This window comes from Adiantum capillus-veneris, chromosome 1 (assembly GCF_014529385.1).
Source record: "Adiantum capillus-veneris isolate H3 chromosome 1, ASM1452938v2, whole genome shotgun sequence".
Taxonomy (NCBI): domain Eukaryota; kingdom Viridiplantae; phylum Streptophyta; class Polypodiopsida; order Polypodiales; family Pteridaceae; genus Adiantum; species Adiantum capillus-veneris.
Genome location: NC_140931.1, coordinates 182,528,213 through 182,546,457, shown reverse-complemented (window position 1 = coordinate 182,546,457; position 18,245 = coordinate 182,528,213). Strand labels below are relative to the sequence as shown.

Here is an 18,245-nt window from a genome sequence, read left to right as displayed (position 1 = left end):
AGAGGTGCACAGAGATTAGGACCACAAGGTCAATGACTATATATTAGTGTTTTTGAAGTTTGTGTGCACCTGACCTAACCTATAACCAAATTAAACCTAACCTATAACTTCACCTATAGCAAAATCGAACCGAAGTCCATTTGCGGTTTTTGAAGTACAAGAGTCGTTCTTGAAGTCCGTTTGTGTTTTTTCTACTATTTGCCGCTAGCTCTAACTTATAATATAACCTAAACCTAACCTAACCTAACCGAAGTCGTTTGCATTTTTAGAAGTACACGAGTCATCTTCAAAGTCCGTTTGCATTTTTTCTACTATTCATTTGCCACTAGCTTTAACCTGACCTATGATCTCACCTAACCTATAACCTAAACCTAACCTAATCTAACATAACCTATAACCTATAACATGAACCTAACCTATAGGCTAACCTAACCGAAGTCCGTTTGCGTTTTTTCTACTATTTGTCGCTAACTCTAACCTAACCTATAATCTAACCTAACATATAACCTAAACCTAAATTAACCTAACCTATAACCTAAACCTAACCTAACCGAAGTCCGTTTGCGTTTTTAGAAGTACACAAGTCATCTTCGGTTGGCCGCTAATAGATGGACGTTGTGTTCGGACAGTTAGAACTTATGGTACGGTGTGTAAAGCCAGGCTACTCCAAATTGGATTACGATAGGAATTAGCCAATTTCAATCCGCTTAGGACTAACCACCTAGGGTTAGCATCTTAGGACTAGTGTTGGTTTAGTGGCTAATAGATGGCCGTATTTTGGAATATTAGGGTGCGTCATGTAAAGTTGCTTAGGTTTGGCCGCTTCAAATTGGATTAGTGTAGCATTTTTCCATTTCAATCTGCTTAGGGCTAGCCGCTTAGGGTTCTTTGGATTCTGGTTTGGCCGTTAATAGATGGCGCATCGTGGTCGGACGGTTAGGGCACACTATGTAAATCCGCTAAGGTAAACCGCTCTAAAACATATTAGGGTATTGTTAGGCCATTTAGTTTGCTTAGGGATAGCTCCTAAGGGTTATCAGCTTTAGATTAGGGACTTTTGTTTTGGTCGCTAATACATTACTATATTTGGAGCGTTAGGCCCGGGGAGGTCACCTGATAAAAATGTAACCTATCACGTGAATTCAACAGAAGGGTATTTAAAGTTCTTGAAATTTATAGAAATATATACATAAGGACATTAGTTTTTCAAATTTGAAAAAAATTATAGATTTTAAAAGAAAATGGTATATTATATTCCTAAAAAAATTCACAGATAAGGGGTTTTACAAACATGTCTTGAACGCACGTGATATGGTAGTTTTACACATAGTGAAGCCCCCGAGGCGTTAGGGCAGGCTATGTAAATCCGCTTAGGTTTGTCAACTTTTGATTTGGTCGCTCCAAATCCAATTAGTGTAGCGCTTGACCATTTAAGTCTGCTAATAGGGTTAGAGGGTTATGGTTTAGACGTTGGTATATGGTCCTGTTTGGACGTTTCACCGATAAGTGTTTAGATTAACATAAAAGTACATAAGTTCTAACTGTCCAAACACAACATCCATCTATAACCTAAACATGAGTTAACTTAAGCTAACCTAACCTAACCTATAACCTAACTTGTTGACTAAACATGACCTATGATCTAGCTAACCTATCCTATAACCTATAACCTAACTTATAACTTAATTTAATCTTTAATTTAAACCTAACCTAGAACTTAACCTATAAGCTAACCTAACATAATTAACGTCATGTAAGCTAACCTAACCTAACTTATAACTTAACATATAACTAAACTAAACCTAACCGAAACCTAAAACCTAAACCTCATCAATCGCATAATTTCTAAAACGACATAATTGAAAACAAAATTTCTTCAAAACAAGATTTTTTCATAAACCAAAATGAATTTTTTTCATAATTCAAAACGAAATTTCACAACATAAACCATAATTTCTTTTAAAGCATTGATAGTTTAAAGCATGAAATTTTCTTTTATCAATATACAAATTAATTTAAAAAAATTTAATATGCATTAAAAGTTCAAGCACTCACATGCAGCCTATTTGAGCAAGAAAAGGTGTTGTAAACGTCCTCGAACCTGCAAAAACGCGCGCGCACACACACACACACACACCATGTTAAATCTTAAACCCTAAACCTACAAGCAAACTTGAAAATAGCCTCACCTTAGTGTTATGGAGTAGTCCATGAGCAAGATTAACACCTCAGACAACTTGTTTCACACCAGATCTGTAAGAGATGAGGAAGAAGAGAGCAAGAGAAAAGGCACAAGAAGAAGAGAAATGCGCAGAAAAAGCCCGCGGTTTGTTTTTTGCAGGGTCCAACGAAACAGGTATCGGTATAGGCGTCGAAAAAAGCATTCGTACAGACGTCAGAAAGTGCATCGTGACAGGCGTCGGAAAATACATCGGAACACGCATCGAAATTTAAAATTGAATTTTTTAAAAAACTTCATCTCCCTCCATACTTACCTACACATATACCGACGTTCGCCATTGACGCCGGTAATTTGGCGCCGGAATTTAAGTGGCCTCTTGTAGTGTTTTAAAAATTTTCCTTGCATGATTAGGAAATACAGACAAGCTATGGAACAAGCACCGGCGAGAGTCGAGATGGGAGACGTTCGTGAAGAACATATGGAAAAATGGCAGCATGGGATGAAGGTCTTTTTATGGATTAAAGTGCTATGGGTGGCCCTGCCCACTAGGGTGAAGGTTCTCACCAAGGGAATTGGCCTGGATAGATGTTCATAATGCAAAACAGCTAGCAAAGACCTCTGTCACCTGTTCATTAAGGGATGCCCGGGGATATGTAGCTTGGCATGGAAAATTTGCAAATGGGTGCAAAAGACCTTTAATAGGATTTTTCAAGAAAGATCACTTTTTAGGAGGGAAGGCGTTCAAGAGCCAAGCAATGCTTATCATAACACAAAGAGTGAGATTTAGCTACTTCAAACATATTTGGAAGGCAAGGAATTGTCAAATTTTCGAGGGCACCATGGAAACTGCTAAGTTCACGAAGATAATCCAAGAAAGCTGAGGGGGGATCATTGCCATTGGAAAACAAAATAAGTCTGATGATTGGAAGAGGGCCTTAAATGCCGTACTGAATGGCTTATAGGTATAGAGGTGTGGGCTCGTCCCGTATCATTGGGTACCTTGTTTGGATTAAGGTGTGGGCTCATCCCTTGTCATGGGGTGGCTCCCCAATCAACCCATGTAACTAGGACCCTTGAAGCTGGCATGATTTTTCACGAGCATGGCATAAGCTTGTAAATTGTTTGGTTTTGACAATATAACCTACTCACCATTGAAAAAAATAAAGGAAATACTGACACAAAGGGTTAGATATTATAAGGCTAACATAGGCTTAGTGAAATGCTAGAGGCGAGGACGACAAAATAGGCGCCTACAGAGACAGAGAAGGCAACACTGTCACCCTCCCATGCGTGAGAGAAAGACAAAGAGCAACAATGAGTCACCAGGTCCTGAGAACTTAAGCGCGGAAGCCTGGCCCAGGCTACACGCTAGGAGAAGAAAGAGAGAGAGAGAGAGAGACCCAAAAAAAGAAATTTCTATTTAAAAACAGAAACTTTCTATTTGAATAACTTTTACTTGCAAGTAATAAATCAAAGAATCCTGGTAGATTCCTATTAATAAAATTATTGGGTGCCCTGGTTTTGCTGAAATTTAAGATGCCCCTGAGCGTAGGGATGACAACCATGTAGTACTGAAAGCCACAGCAGAACCGTACCAGCTCACTTGCTTCAGCAAGCTTAGGAGCGCCCAACTCAATACTGTCGCAACCAACACCGTGAGGCATATCTGTTACCTTGTTTGCGCCAAGAGAGGCTCCCATCTTGCCAACGCTACCTCACCCTCAACACTCTCCATGCCACTAGCCGCAACCTGCAGAAATTTCGTGTTCGCCACCCTTTACATTTTCTTAGGTTGATGATGCTTCCAGGGAGCCCTTAAATCCTGTTTTTGTTTTTGGCTTCCTTTGCTCATGGGTGCAGCTCCCGCTTCCTTCGCTCACTCGCGATTAAGTTCTCTTGCATCTCGCCGCCCCTGTTTCCTCTTTTTCTGTTGTCCTTGCTAATAATCGTTGTACAACGATTATTACCTCTTGTCAATAATTATTCGCAATAATCAGCTCATGCCTAAATTTTGTTTTTTTCTTGTTTGGTGATCTAAATTAACAACTTTCATTTTGCTTCCCAAAATCTAGCCTTAAGTTTATATCAAGCAAGCTATAATTACCTCTGTGTCTCTTTGCCTATGCGCCTTTAAGGTCTTGAGCTTAATCAAGGGTTGTAAGGCTGCGACATTGATAATGGAACTCGACACTCTAGTCGCAAGTGAGGATATTGTCAAATTTTCAAAGATGTTAGCGGCGGGGAAAATATCCGAAATGGAGCTAGCCGTGTCGATGGATGTAGGTGGTGGCTCGGTCTTGAGACCGTTGCATGATACGAAAATGTCAAGCCCCAACTCGCCGAAGGATTCAACCATAAAAGAGGTCAAAACTGTCCCGACTGAAAATGTTCCCTCTGAGGAAACTAGAGAGAAAATGGGCTCAGCGCAAGGGTTCAAATTCGAGGTAAAAACTCTCAAAGACGGGGTTCCTCAGGGTCCCATCTGTGCGGACGTAAATAAAGCATCAAATGCATCTGCTACTCACAGGCCAAGTATTTCGTTTGCTAGCATACTCAAGGGGCCTAACTCTAAGGATTATGGAAAAGGCTCAGCAGAAGGGATGTCAAGTGAAGGAGATATCAAAAACTTGCAGAATACAAAAGCTAGACTTCAACAAGAGGTCATGGAAGTCAACGAAATGATTGAGTCCGGCCCTAACAACAATAAAAGAACTTGCTCCCAAACAGAATACAGTGAGCTCGTGGAAGACGGGTTGGCAAGTAGAGCCTTTTCTGCTTTAAAAAAACCTTTGCCACAGCAGGTGGAGGTTGTCGAAGCTATTACTGTAGCGATTCCACCAACACTTATCAAAAAACAGTTAGCCATGCAAGCTAAGTTAACGCTTGTATTTGGGTTCAGTGGAAGAATCCCGAACAGGTTTGAGATGATTCAATGGCTTTAGGGCCCTCAAATTCTTGGTCATGGAGGAGCAGTTGAAAGTACTTTTTACCTAGCTAAAAGTTTTTTCAGTGAGATTCAAAGAGGCCTCCGATGTGGAAAAGATCCTTGACAAAGGACCGCTAGTATTTAATAGAACAACGGTTTGTGTGGTGCCTTGGGAGCCAGTGTTCGACTCAGCTGAATCTCTACAAGAGTTTCATCCGATCTGGGTTGAGTTTGTGGGACTGCCTAGCTGGCTGCGGGAAAATCTTAAGATGCTTGCTAGCCAACTGGGCACTCCCTTATTTATACCTAGGAAGAGAGGGTTTGGCAGAACCTCAAACAGGGTTTGTATAGGATGGGATGCGTCTAAAACGCCACCTAAGAGCATGGTTATAATGTCAGAGCTGGGATTGTTACTATTCCGCTAAATTTTGGAACATACTTTGGGGCATGTTTTAAATGCAACACCTTTGGGCACTTCGCCAAGGATTGCCCCTTGAAGTCTAGTGATACTGCAGCTCCGACAGCACAGGCCCCCAATAAAATGGAATCCCCGATGGAAGGGCTGGAGAAGCAAGGAGGCAGTAACGAAGGGACAAATGCAGGGAAGGATAAAGGAGATATGGTATGTGAGAAAATGGATATTAATATGCAGGAAAAGATTGTGGAGGAATCGATTCCCATACAACGAACTTCCGAAGGTGTAGGCAATAATAATAGGATCATTACTCCCGCTGCTACCCCCAAATTTATGACAATGACAACGGCGACAGCTGTCCAAGTCCCTGGTCTGAAAAGAGCCAAAAGAGTGAAGGCAGTGGCAAGAGACTCCAAAGTGCTGCAAGTCGTGAGAACACTTTAGGTGAAAGGATCTAATTCATCCTCCACCCCTTCGAAAGGAGGGGGGTCCATTGTCCCATTGCACAATCCATTTGCAGCACTGCAAGAAAAGGAATCCCCTGACTTGGAACCCCTGGATTCTCCTGAGACCAAGGAGAAAGGGGGTGGGAATGAGTCGGATGCTGAAGAATTCATTCCTCTATCCCAATGAACCCCTCATTAATGATGGAGTCTCTCACTATCCAATCTTGGAACGTGAAGGGGTTGAAAACCCGTAAGAAGAGTACCCTATTCTGGGAGGAAATAAAAAAGGAGAAGACAGTCAACTGTTGGGCCATCCAGGAACACCACTTAGATGCCCATAGCAAGAGAAAGCAGGTGCTAGGAAAGAAACTGGTATTCCATGGAGAAGGAAGTAACGGTTTCAGTGGCGTCCTCAGCATTGCGGACAAAGAATTGGAGCTGAAGTTGGTTCTTAACCACCCATCCGGCAGAATTCTGGGAATTAGAATCAGATGGGAAGGGCATTTCTTCACCATTGTGAATGTGTACGGCCCTTGCAATGCAAAAGATAGAGCTAAACTATGGATGCTAAACTATTGAAGGGGAGTGGTTGTTCGTTGGAGACTTTAATATGGTAGAAAAGAGCAAGGATAGAATAGGATCCTCCAGTATGTTGGCTGGCTCAGAAAGGTCTAAATGGCAAAGTTTGTGCGAAAAGTGGGCAATGATCGACTTATGGGAAGTTGGCCCATGGAACAACACGCCTGGTTTCACCTACACAAGCCTCCAATATGCCTGCACTACCTCCAGGCTGGACAGATGCTATTGCTCGCACCAAGCTGACTGGATACCGTCGTTGATGGAGATGAAGGTAGTCCCAACAAAAAGCCTTTCGGATCACATTCCTCTGCACATACATTTCAAGAAGAATAAAGAGGAGGAGCAGACCCCAAGAGGTGAGAAAAATTTGTTAGTAACAGAGGCACCCCTATTCAAAGACCCTCTTTTCAGGAATCTAACCAAGAAAGCACTGGGTACGCTCAAAAAAGATGTCGACCTCAACAAACACAATGCGTGGGACCTCTTTGCTCGGAGCATCTAGAAAGCAATCAAAACCTCGGGCCCCCGAATCAAGAAAGCTAGGGAGGGACACCTTCTGCATCTTACAGCGGAGGTACAATTGCTTACCTCCATAAAAGCCAATGGGCATGCTACTGAGGAGGAGCACAAATGATGGCTTGAAGCCAAATCTAACATTGCTAATGAGCAGAAGATATCAGAAAGGCAAGGCTTCTCTCCAGGGAGACTTTTCTTCAACCTGAAGCCACCAATCAAGCTAAGTTTTTTAGGGCTTTAAAAATCAAGAAGAGCCAAGGCCACGTCCGCTCGCTTGATGATGAGAAAGGGACAGCATTCCATAACCATGATGAAATGGCTGGTCTGATGTTGAGCTATCTTAGTCAAATCATTGGACGGCCAGAGACCCAGTCCCAAGAAGTGGAAGAAGCCAGAGGGACCTTACTTGAGAGTGCCAAGAAGGAAATTTCCCATTCAGAAGCTAATAGCTTGGAACGGGCATTCTCCAAAGACGAATGTTCACTAGCATTGCAAGCCCTTGGCAAGGAAAAGTCCCTTGGTTGGGACGGGATGACGGTGAAATTCTATAGAGAATTTCGAGATGATCTCAAGGCCCCAATCACAAGATTGGTCAATAAAGCCATGGTCGAAGGGTCGTTGGAGATAAGTGTTAAGAGAGGGCTTATCAAACCCGTCCCAAAACAGATCTGTTGTTCTCAACTGAAGCATTGGCGCCCCAAAACGATGATGTCGGTGGCCTACAAAATTATAGCTAAAGCAGTAGCCCTCATAAATTATACAAGAAAGCAAAGTGCTAATATGGACACTCGGATGCAAGCAACATTCAGAGGATTGGTCTAGGACTACTTGTGACTTGTTGTCAGCAGATGGAATGCCTAGGATGGGGGCAAATCTTCGCCATCGGTAAATAAAAGATCTCAAAATGACAAGATTATGGACCTTGTGTATCAAGGATGAGGGGGCGGGTTGGTAGGGGTTGCTGCCCTGATAGCCAATGTTTGAGTATGGTTCCTGGATGATGTCATGGCTTAACAAGAGCATGAAGACCTTGTAATTTTTTGGCCTGCTCAATATAATTCATTCACAATTGATAGTTTTGCTTAAAAAATTACTGGGTGCCCTGTTCTCAATAATTTAGTGTTGTTTGTAAAATCTTTGACCTGTTTCAAGTTGCACGCCTCGTCAGCGTTGATAGGCCTAACGGTTGAAGGCACGTGATAAAATGCACCTAATCGCAGCTTGGGACAATGTGGTTTAGTTGAGGAGAGAGAGAGAGAGAGAGACAGGGCGGCGCTCTCAACAGCCCGCTACCCTGGCGTGCCATACTCCAGAGCGCCTTATCACCACGCGCAAATTCTGCACGGCCCACCTTCGTAATCGGGTACTCCATTTCTCTGTTTTTGGGTCTGTCATAGCCTATAGCTGAAAGCATCGATTGTACATGAAGTTTGCATTTCGGCAAAATCCCTGTGGAGGGATCACGATGGGCAGCACCCTCAAGAACTAAAGGGCCTACGAAAGCATGTGGGGAATTTGCGTTACTGAACTCAGAAACTTGATGGGTAGTACCAGAGGATGTTGGCCTAGTTGAAACAAGCATTTCTTGCTGGAGCTCTTTTGTGAAGCCTTCTTCTTGCCTTTCTCTGATGCCTTCTTCGTCGACTATTTTACAGTTCTTTGGTACGGTTGTCATAGTCCTTCAGCTTGTGTCAGCCCAGCTTGACAACCCCTCTTCATCCTCCTTGTGCCCCTTGAACTTCACGCTCTTGAATGATATAAAGTATGTGGGAGATGAGGTTGGGGCCTCGACAAACGTCACATTCCGATGCACGAGCTTCATCCAAGCTCTCCACTACGTCCTGGCAGGTTATACAGCACATTCAGGTTTTTTTCTGGTTCCCGATGCCTTTGCAGATACTTGCTGGGAGGAGTTTGTTCGAAAGCTTCAGAATCTTGGCACCTCTTTGGATGTGGAGTCTCAATGCAATCTTAGGAGCACCAGTATCGCTTTGAGCTCTGCTACTTGTAGAAACATAACCTCTGTCAACAATCTGACAGAGCTGGTTCCTCAGAGCACTTTGTTAGAAGTATCCAAACTCTGTTTGAATGCATCAACTGCAAGTTTATCGCTCTGCACAGCTTGCACTTCTGCAGTTGTTCTAGCTACCTCTGTCTACTTCCCAGGTACCTCTAGTGGCAGAAGCATTAACAGTTGTCAAGATACTGTTGCCCTTTACGCCGCTTCAACTGCTACCAATGTCACTCATGGACAGGTCGCTGCATGCTTGTTCAACATAGCAGATTTTGATGCCAGCTCTGATGTCGACGAATTGAAGTACATCTACGGAGGAGTGGGAGCTGCTATTGGCCTTTTTATTGTTTTTGGCTTGCTTTTATCACTCTATCTGCACCACAGAAAGGGTAAAAGTACCAAGGGCAGCAGAGCAGCTGAGTTGCGGACAGAAACGTTGTCAACTTCCAATTCTGCCCTTGTCTGGTTTACTTTGAATGAGATCAGGGCAGCAACCGGTAACTTTTCCAGGCAGAATATGGTGGGGATGGGCAGATATGGCAATGTCTACAAGGGCAAACTACCAAATGGCTCTGTTGTTGCTGTGAAAAGGTTCAAAAATTGTTCACCCATGGGGAACGATGATTTCTTCCATGAGATTGAAGTCATAAGCAGCGTGAGGCATCGCAACCTAGTGGGCTTTATAGGAGGTTGTGTGGATAGGACAGATGTGACAGGCTACCAACGCATCATAGTTTGCGAGTACATGCCCAACGGCAGTCTGTATGATCATTTGTTTGTGAAGCGAACTCCAATGGATTGGCCGAGGCGGCAAAACATTGCCATGGGTATAGTTCGGGGACTGGCATATCTGCATCAAGAAGTGCAGCCTGCCATCATACACAGAGATGTCAAAGCTAGCAACATTCTTTTGGATGCCAATTGGAATGCGAAAGTCGCGGACTTTGGGCTAGCTAAGTTCAGGCCAGAAGGTGCAAGCCATCTCACCACAAGAGTAGCCGGTACTCAAGGGTATGTAGCTCCAGAGTATGTCTTGTATGGGCAGGTGACAGAAAAAAGCGATGTGTACAGCTTTGGCATAGTGCTTCTAGAGCTTTTAACGAGGAGGAAAAATCTGCGAGGGGCAGTGACAGAGCGGCCCATGCTTGTGTCGGATTGGGCGTGGTGTTTAGTGAAACAGGGTAAGGTAATGGATGTCATAGATGCAGAGATGGACAGAGTGGGTCCTTTGGAAGTTGTAGAGAGATTTGTGCTTTTAGCCCTTTTGTGCGCTCATCCCCAGGTTCCCTTCAGGCCCACCTTGGATGAGGTTTTAAAGATCATGGAAAATGATCAGCCTCTTCCTCCATTACCAGAAAGACCTGTTCCTTACACGATTCAAGTTGCAGAGCAGGGGAGCATGTCACGTGGCTCAGGTTTCCAATCCTTTAGCTCATACGGAAGTGAATATCTATCAGCTGTCACAGGATAAAGTGCTTTGTTCTCTCATAATCAGTGCTTGCGCCCTCAAATCTCTTAAAGTCATTGAAGTTGGAACAATTGCCTTCATAGTGGTTCAAAGTCCAACACCGTTTGCTCCTTGAGAGTGCATATTTTTGTCTCCATTTAAAAGCTTAGACGTCTTTGTCGTTGTCTCGAGTTGAGATTCTGGTGGCTAAACTCTACCTAGTGCGTAAGAAATACAGCCTGTCATCATTTTGAAGGGCTCCTCCTTTTGTTACATTTTTTCCATCATTCTCTTGTCTTCCAACCTAGGTAGCTTGCCTTAAATACTTGCAATCCAGTATGTGGTGCCGCGGTACTACACCACGAGATAGGGTTTATTTGTAGCTACTGTCGTAGATTGTGACGACATTTATTGCCCTGTCCGTGAAAGCATGGTATGACATTTGGCCATCACCCCAATTGCAATTTCAGTGATCATTCTGGGCACCTGTTGAAATGCCTTTTGGTGGAGAGAGTGTATTTGTTGTGATGCCCATTTATAGGGTCTCACTTCTTTCTCTGTCTCTATTGGTGGTTTCTTGTTTATTGCACTGCCAACATCTTTGGCCAAAAAAGCCATTTTTAACTGGATCTAGTGGAATCATGGATCTAGTGGAACCAAAGCAAGCAATTCTAGCTTCTTGTTAGTATAATACATAGTTATAGTTACTAGGAACGGAAAAACCGGAACGGGGAATGGAAACGAGCATGAACTGCCATTTCTTGTTACGGATACTTGTCTAAAATACGGAATGGAGATTCAGAACGGGAAATTGGAATGGGAATGAGAAACAGAAGCCTGAAAATGGCCATTCCCTGTAACCTTGCTGTGATAGCACCATCTTTGGATAGTGAGCGCCAAGAAGCTATCCTCCCAAGGTTGGTATAGGGTGAATTGTCAACTATGTGGATAACCAGCTGTAATTCAACTCATCACTTGAAACAGCTTCTTTTTTGAATGACATCACACAATCCTAGATGCAAACCGGGAACACTAGTAGAATTTTCCAAATTTATAGGATTTTTGAACTATTTTCTTGTATATTTTATTGGTTATTCTTCCCTTTATCATGGTCGCAAATTGGATAATCTCCAATTTCAACCGGCTCAAGGCTAAGTTGAGGCGAACCTTCCCCGAAGCTCATCGGTGCAAACTTAGCACCTACATTCTTAAAACCTTGAGGTATCTATTCTTTCAAAGTTCTCTCTCTCTCTCTCTCTCTCTCTCTCTCTCTCTCTCTCGCACTCACACACACACACACACACAATTTTTACGAGCCGATAGTTTGTGCTTGGAGTCGTGCATGTCTAGATGGTTTGTGCTTGGAGTCATACACATAGACATCCACGGCGGCGGGTGCACACGGACTCTCAAGCCCATTTGTCCCCCCCCCCCCCCCAACCCAAAAAACCACCAAAAACAACACACAACCCCCAAGTACACGTACACGTATATACACATGTAGACATACACACATGCATGTGCTCTCTCTCTCTCTCTCTCTCTCTCTCTCTCTCTCTCTCTCTCTCTCTCTCTCTATAGTCGCCCTCATACATCCATGATGGGAGGAGGTTCCTGGAGGTATTTGGTGGGCCGGTAGTAGTATGTCAACCTTGATTTTGGCGTATGCAAACACTGCACAAAACTACATAGTTGTTTAAATGCCTATCACTTTCAACCCAATCGTCCACATGTGGCCATCGTGTCGATATATACCATTTGGTGAACCGGGCCCTTTCCTCCTGCGTGGAGAAAGTATGGTAGGGAGAGTGCAAGCAAGCAAAAGACAAGGTGAAGAGGCACAAAGGTCAGCTAAGTTATAGAGGGAATGAGATTTATGGAAAGTAAGTTCAAATGAGTGTCTACAATCACATGAAATTTTCATTGTGTTTTAATATATAATTATATTATCTTTTATACATATATAATCACAAATGATTTATATATTAGAAAAGGTCTCACTTAAACAATGAGGTGAATGATGCACATTGCACATTATCATTTGAAAACAAAGTAAAATGAAAAAAATTATATACACTATATTATTCATCATAGATACACAAGCTAAATTCACATAACTTGGCAGCAAAAACCTCATACTCTTTCTTCATTCACAAGGGACGAAGGTAGCTCTATAAAATTTACTCTATTAAGATTTTGTTGTCTAGTGTAGTGGTAGTGTTGTTGAGTACGTAGTTGCTGGATTTAATTCAATCACATCGATCCACGTTTCGTGTTGAAAAGTGGATGGTAGATTTGCTCTTCCAAGGGGGGAAGACTTGTTATTTATTTAAGAGTCCAAAGAAGTATGTTGTCTTTTTATACCAATTGACAACCTCCATGGTGAAGACACATTCCTTTTTGAATGTCGTTCATCGGCTCTTATTGAAAGAAGATCCATTTGATTAATAAGGTGAAAGGTGCACATTATACATTATTATTCTTAAAAAAACAATAAAGTAAAAAAATACATTAAATCTAAAACAAAAGAATATATTAATGCTCTCATTAAAAAATATAGAATTAACAAGCATAGAGAATAATAAATCAAGTTAATAATTTCTTAAAATGAATCTTGTTGAAGTCTTTACATAAAAGGATATTGAATCAATACATCACATTATGGACCAAACTCCTATGCATACTCTTTAATCCTTTGTTCTTTAAAGTCTTTTTAAGCATGCCAAAAAATATGAAAGTAGCTTTGTGAAACAGCATTTGAAAGGAAATGTTTTCTTTCTCTTCAATTTTTAAAAGGACACATCTCAAGCAAACAAATTTGAACGACCTTCACTCATATGGATACTAAGGCCTTTAGCATGCCAAAAAAGAGGAGTGGAAGAAAGAGGAGGATTGGATACGAGAGAATGAGTACTCTTATCTAATTAGGCCGCTCTCACAAAAGACCGGCGGCCATGCATGACCTGTCACTACTTGGGCAGGGAAACTTTTTCGTGAAACAGCGGGCGTCTGTCATGGCAGTCACATTGAAGTGAAGGACAAGCTCGAGAAAAAGTGCTACGCTGAGTTTACGCACAATCCTGCAGCCAATCAACTTGTGCGAGAAAAGTTTGGGCGGAGGAGGGATGGCTTGGAGGGGTCGCCCACAGTGAAGGGGATCCTGGACACGACGTAGTTGCCATATCAATAGACCATAGCGATGGTCATCGCTCTTTCAGCCTCTGTGTGACTGCGTTTTCCTTAAGCGCCGCTGCTCATTATTTGCCCACGTCATAGTAGAGGTACCCCATCCGCCCTCGTCTGACAGGGACCTTATTTTCAGAATGAAAGTTTTACCTTACTTTGAGAACAAGTTGATGTTAGGTAAAGGCGGTGTGCCTCACCGTGCTTTCCACCGTCCGTCAGCCAGTGTCCGACTGCCCATATTTATCTCCTTATTCTTTATACATACAAAGAATAAGGAGCTCTTACTCACACTCTCACATGGTACTCATACAGTGAGATTTGGGAGCTCCACCCCACATCCTATGTCGTGCTCCCTCTCTCTCTCTCTCTCTCTCTCTCTCTCTCTCTCTCTCTCTCTCTCTCTCTCTCTCTCTACGCACGCGCATTGCATCCGCGCACTCACATCTGGTATCAGAGCTGGTTTCATTCCCGAAATCGCTTCCGTGCGCGCGCGCACTTTCAAGAGTGCAACCAGGGTTTCGACTTCGGCATCGGCAAATCCAGCTTTTTGAGAGCGTTTCCATCAGGTGTCCTTGCGTTTTACCCCCCTTTTGAAGCCATTCGAGCCATCAAAAACTTCATTCGAGCTACGATTGAGGAGCTGCATTTTTCAGCCCTCTTTTGACAGTTTATGTTGCGTTTTTGGGTCGAAACGGAGGTTTTTGGCATAGCTTTCACACCCGCACTCAGATACATGTGATCCAGGAGTCTACCTTGGGGTTTTGGCACGCTCCGGACGCACTCGTCATATCAGAATTTTAAAATTCTAAACGCTGAATTTTTTTGCTGCAGCAGTTGTTTATTGTGTGTCGAGGATTCCACACATGGTTTGCTCTCAAATGTGAGAGTGATATTTGCTGCAAGTTTCCTCACAAGTGGGAGGATAAGATGTATGCCTTATGTAGTTTGATGCTCAGGGAGACTAATGTGATTGCATTTTGAGCTCGACAATGTATGTCTCGAGCATGTTTTTTGGCAGTCACAAGTAGAGCAGATATTTGTGTACTAGATTTGCAGGTGTTTACAATGATGTATGCAAAGTGTGGAGATTGGTGCATGCATTTGGAGTGCGGTTTGATGCGCTTTGGTTGCTCATGGTTTTGAGCGTGCAGTCAGTTTGGTTACTAGTTTTGTGGTTGTTTTACTGACAAAACTCTGGCGAAATTTTCCTAGGAGTTTTATGCGCATTGTTGGTGCGATCGAGATTGCGATTGCTTATAGCACTCAGGATTTGTGTGCAGTGTTTTTTCTTTTGGGTGGTGCATTGCGAGCATGTTTTGCTCTGCTTTTTGGGTCTTGAGCTGTGTGTGCTCGGCCATTTGGAGCTTCCAGTTTTGACTCCTGGCTACAGGTTGAGTCTAGTACTCCCACAGGTGTTGCCATTTGCAGTTGAGGACATCTTCTGCAATGTTTTGGCTTGCATACTGGTTTCGACATAGCAGGTGTCTTGAGCTTTTGCTTTGTGTATGCTTTTGTGGGATAGTGGTTGGAGATTACTCACCATAGTTTGTGATCGAGCTTGGCTCTCACATTGACAGGTTTTGTCAGTTTGGACACAGTTTGGTGTTCTTGTACCCACTCTCGTAGGAGTGAGGAGTTGTGTATGCTATGGTTATCTGGCACATTGGTCATTCATTGACACATTTTGGCAGCAATTTTTCACTCACATATGTATGTCATTTGTAGCGCCGTTAATACTCCGGCTAGAGCGGTTTGGCTCTATGTATGACTTTGTGAGGTGATTCCGGACGAGTACATTCCCGGATTGGCCATTTGGGCATTCGTTGTTGTCTCCATTGCGATTTATTGTTGAGTTTTTGCTCCAGTTACAGAGGAGACTCTGCCGAAATTTTGCCAGATATGTATGCCTATTGTAGAGGCTAGTGCGCTTGACCTCTTGGTCACCTTCTTTGCTTGAGACAGTGGTTTGCTCTCGGGTGGGAGAGTTTTGTTATCTCGAGCATTGTTTGCCATAGTGTTTGGCAGTTTGGATTGCGACGTGTATTTCGCATCCATCTCTTTTGCCCGTAGATTGTGGTTCTAGTGGGAGACCTTCTGCGTACTTTGTGCATCGAGCTATTCCACACTTGCTTTTTTGGTTCCGTCTCAATTGTGTGGTTGCCGACAGTTTTTTGGATTGGTTTTACTGCTCTTTGATTGTACAGGTTGCCAGACATGGCAGTACGCACGTCAGAGTTTGAACTCTTTGTTACGAGATTTGATGGGTCAAATTTCGCTTGGTGGAGCTCGCATATGCTTGATGCATTGACTTGTTTGGGCCAGGCATTGCCACTGCAGGGCAAGGATGCGAGGCCAGAGTCCATGTCTGACAGTGCGTGGGAGGACTTGGATGCACTAGCGCGGTCGACGATTATGTTGAGCATAGTAGAGTCAGTCTATTGCATAGTTATGCATGCACGTACAACTAGAGATTTATGGCAGTTGTTGTGTCAGAGATATGACACCTCACAGTCCAGAGATGCGCCTAGAGCGAGATGCGGGTCTCAGAGACGGAGACTGCACACTTGTTGGCATTGTAGACACACAGGACACATTCAGAGGCGTTGTTTTCGCAGGATGCGACAGCGCAAACGTCAGTACAGGTTGGATGCTTCAGCTTTGACTACACCGGAGGCAGATGTTGTGTATGAGGCTACACACGATGGTGAGGTCGTTCTTGCTTCCATGTTTACTCATGAGGTTCTCATGTCATGCGATGGCACATTACCTTCGCAGTGGATGCTAGATACTGATGCTTCATTTCACGTCTCGCCGAGACGCGAGTACTTTTGCTCGTATGCTAGCGGTTTGCTTGGACGTGCACTTGACTGATGGTTCAGTCCATGACATTGTTTGTGCATGAGATGTTCGGATGTCATTGCCGAGTGGAGCAATGCTAGTGTTGAGGTATGTTCGCCATGTGCCGAGTTTGACTCGGAGTTTGGTCTCCCTGAGTCAGTTGAGAGACAGTGGGTGCCATGTTGTGCTAGATAAGCACGGTTTTAGTTTGCATCGTGGACAGCTTGTTTTAGCTAGAGGTGCCAGTGTTGATAGCACATATCCGATGCATGTTAGTCACGTGAGAGATGGCACTATCTCTGTGACATTGTTGCAGCCATGTAGACAGCAGAGATGTGTTTTCTTTGCTAGTGGGTTGCATGCTGCCTTGCCTTTGTGTCAACAGAGCAGTGAGACAGTTGTGTGTGTGCCTACTGAGGTTAGGCAATTAGAGTAGGCAGGCTCTTGTGAGACACAGCAGGTTGTGCATCTGTCTTGTGGTGACGTTCACGCAGACAGTGGTATCTCTGGGGATGCACACCTTGGTCAGTCATCCGTTGAGATGACATCGGTTGAGCCAGAGACCGATGCATTGTTCTATGATGCATCTGATACGTTTGAGGGCGACAGTGTCCTTCAGACAGCTGTGTGTGATTGCAGTGGTGCTGATTTTTCGGTTTTGCAGTCATTCTCAGCAGATATGCCTTTGATAGATGATGCTGACATGGTGATGCATAGTCAGGTGGTTCCTGATGAGGATGCATATGGCACTCAGGTTGCTGACAGGGATAGGTTAGCACACATAGTGCATGTTTCGTCAGCTTTCGGGTCTCTCATGTCTGACCTTTTGGTCTCGAGACCTGATCTTGGTTATGCGGTTGGTGCATTTGCAGTGGGAGTTGTCAGTCGTGCGATGACTGACACTGGCATTGTGCATTGTGGAGCCATGTAGGTCGTCACTCGATACCTGCATCATGAGTGTCATCGTAGCTCTAGCCCTAGTGGTATGCATCTACACTAGAGCATGTTTGGAGTGAGCCAGTGGGTATAGGTTGAGAGTCGTCTTCTCTCACCTCTTGTATATATTAGTTGTAGGCTAGTCTTCTCGCCACTTATTGGCACATAGCCTTTAGTGGGAGAATGTTAGGTAAAGGCAGTGTGCCTCACCGTGCTTTGCACGTGTCCGTCGGCCAGTGTCCGGCTGCCCACATTTATCTCCTTATTCTTTATACATACAAAGAATAAGGAGCTCTCACTCACACTCTCACGTGGTACTCATACAGTGAGATTTGGGAGCTCCACCCCACATCCTATGTCATGCTCTTTCTCTCTCTCTCTCTCTCTCTCTCTCTCTCTCTCTCTCTCTCTCTCTCTCTCTCTCTCTCTCTCCCCCCCCCCCCCCTTCGCACTCTCTGCGCACGCGCACTGCATCCGCGCACTAAATGTTAGGTAAAGGCGGTGTGCCTCACCGTGCTTTGCACGTGTCCGCCGGCCAATGTTCGGCTGCCCACATTTATCTCCTTATTCTTTATACATACAAAGAATAAGGAGCTTTCACTCACACTCTCACATGGTACTCATACAGTGAGATTTGGGAGCTCCACCCCACATCCTCTCTCTCTCTCTCTCTCTCTCTCTCTCTCTCTCTCTCTCTCTCTCTCTCTCTCTCTCTCTCCCTTCGCACTCTCTGCGCACGCACACTACATCCGCGCACTCA

General features: G+C 43.9%; 1 pseudogene; it reads left to right on the top strand.

Moving 5' to 3' along the window:
• The first annotated feature begins 8,294 nt into the window (after positions 1 to 8,294).
• Positions 8,295 to 10,977, top strand: LOC147466125 (putative LRR receptor-like serine/threonine-protein kinase RKF3 pseudogene; annotated as a pseudogene).
• Positions 10,978 to 18,245: the final 7,268 nt, after the last annotated feature.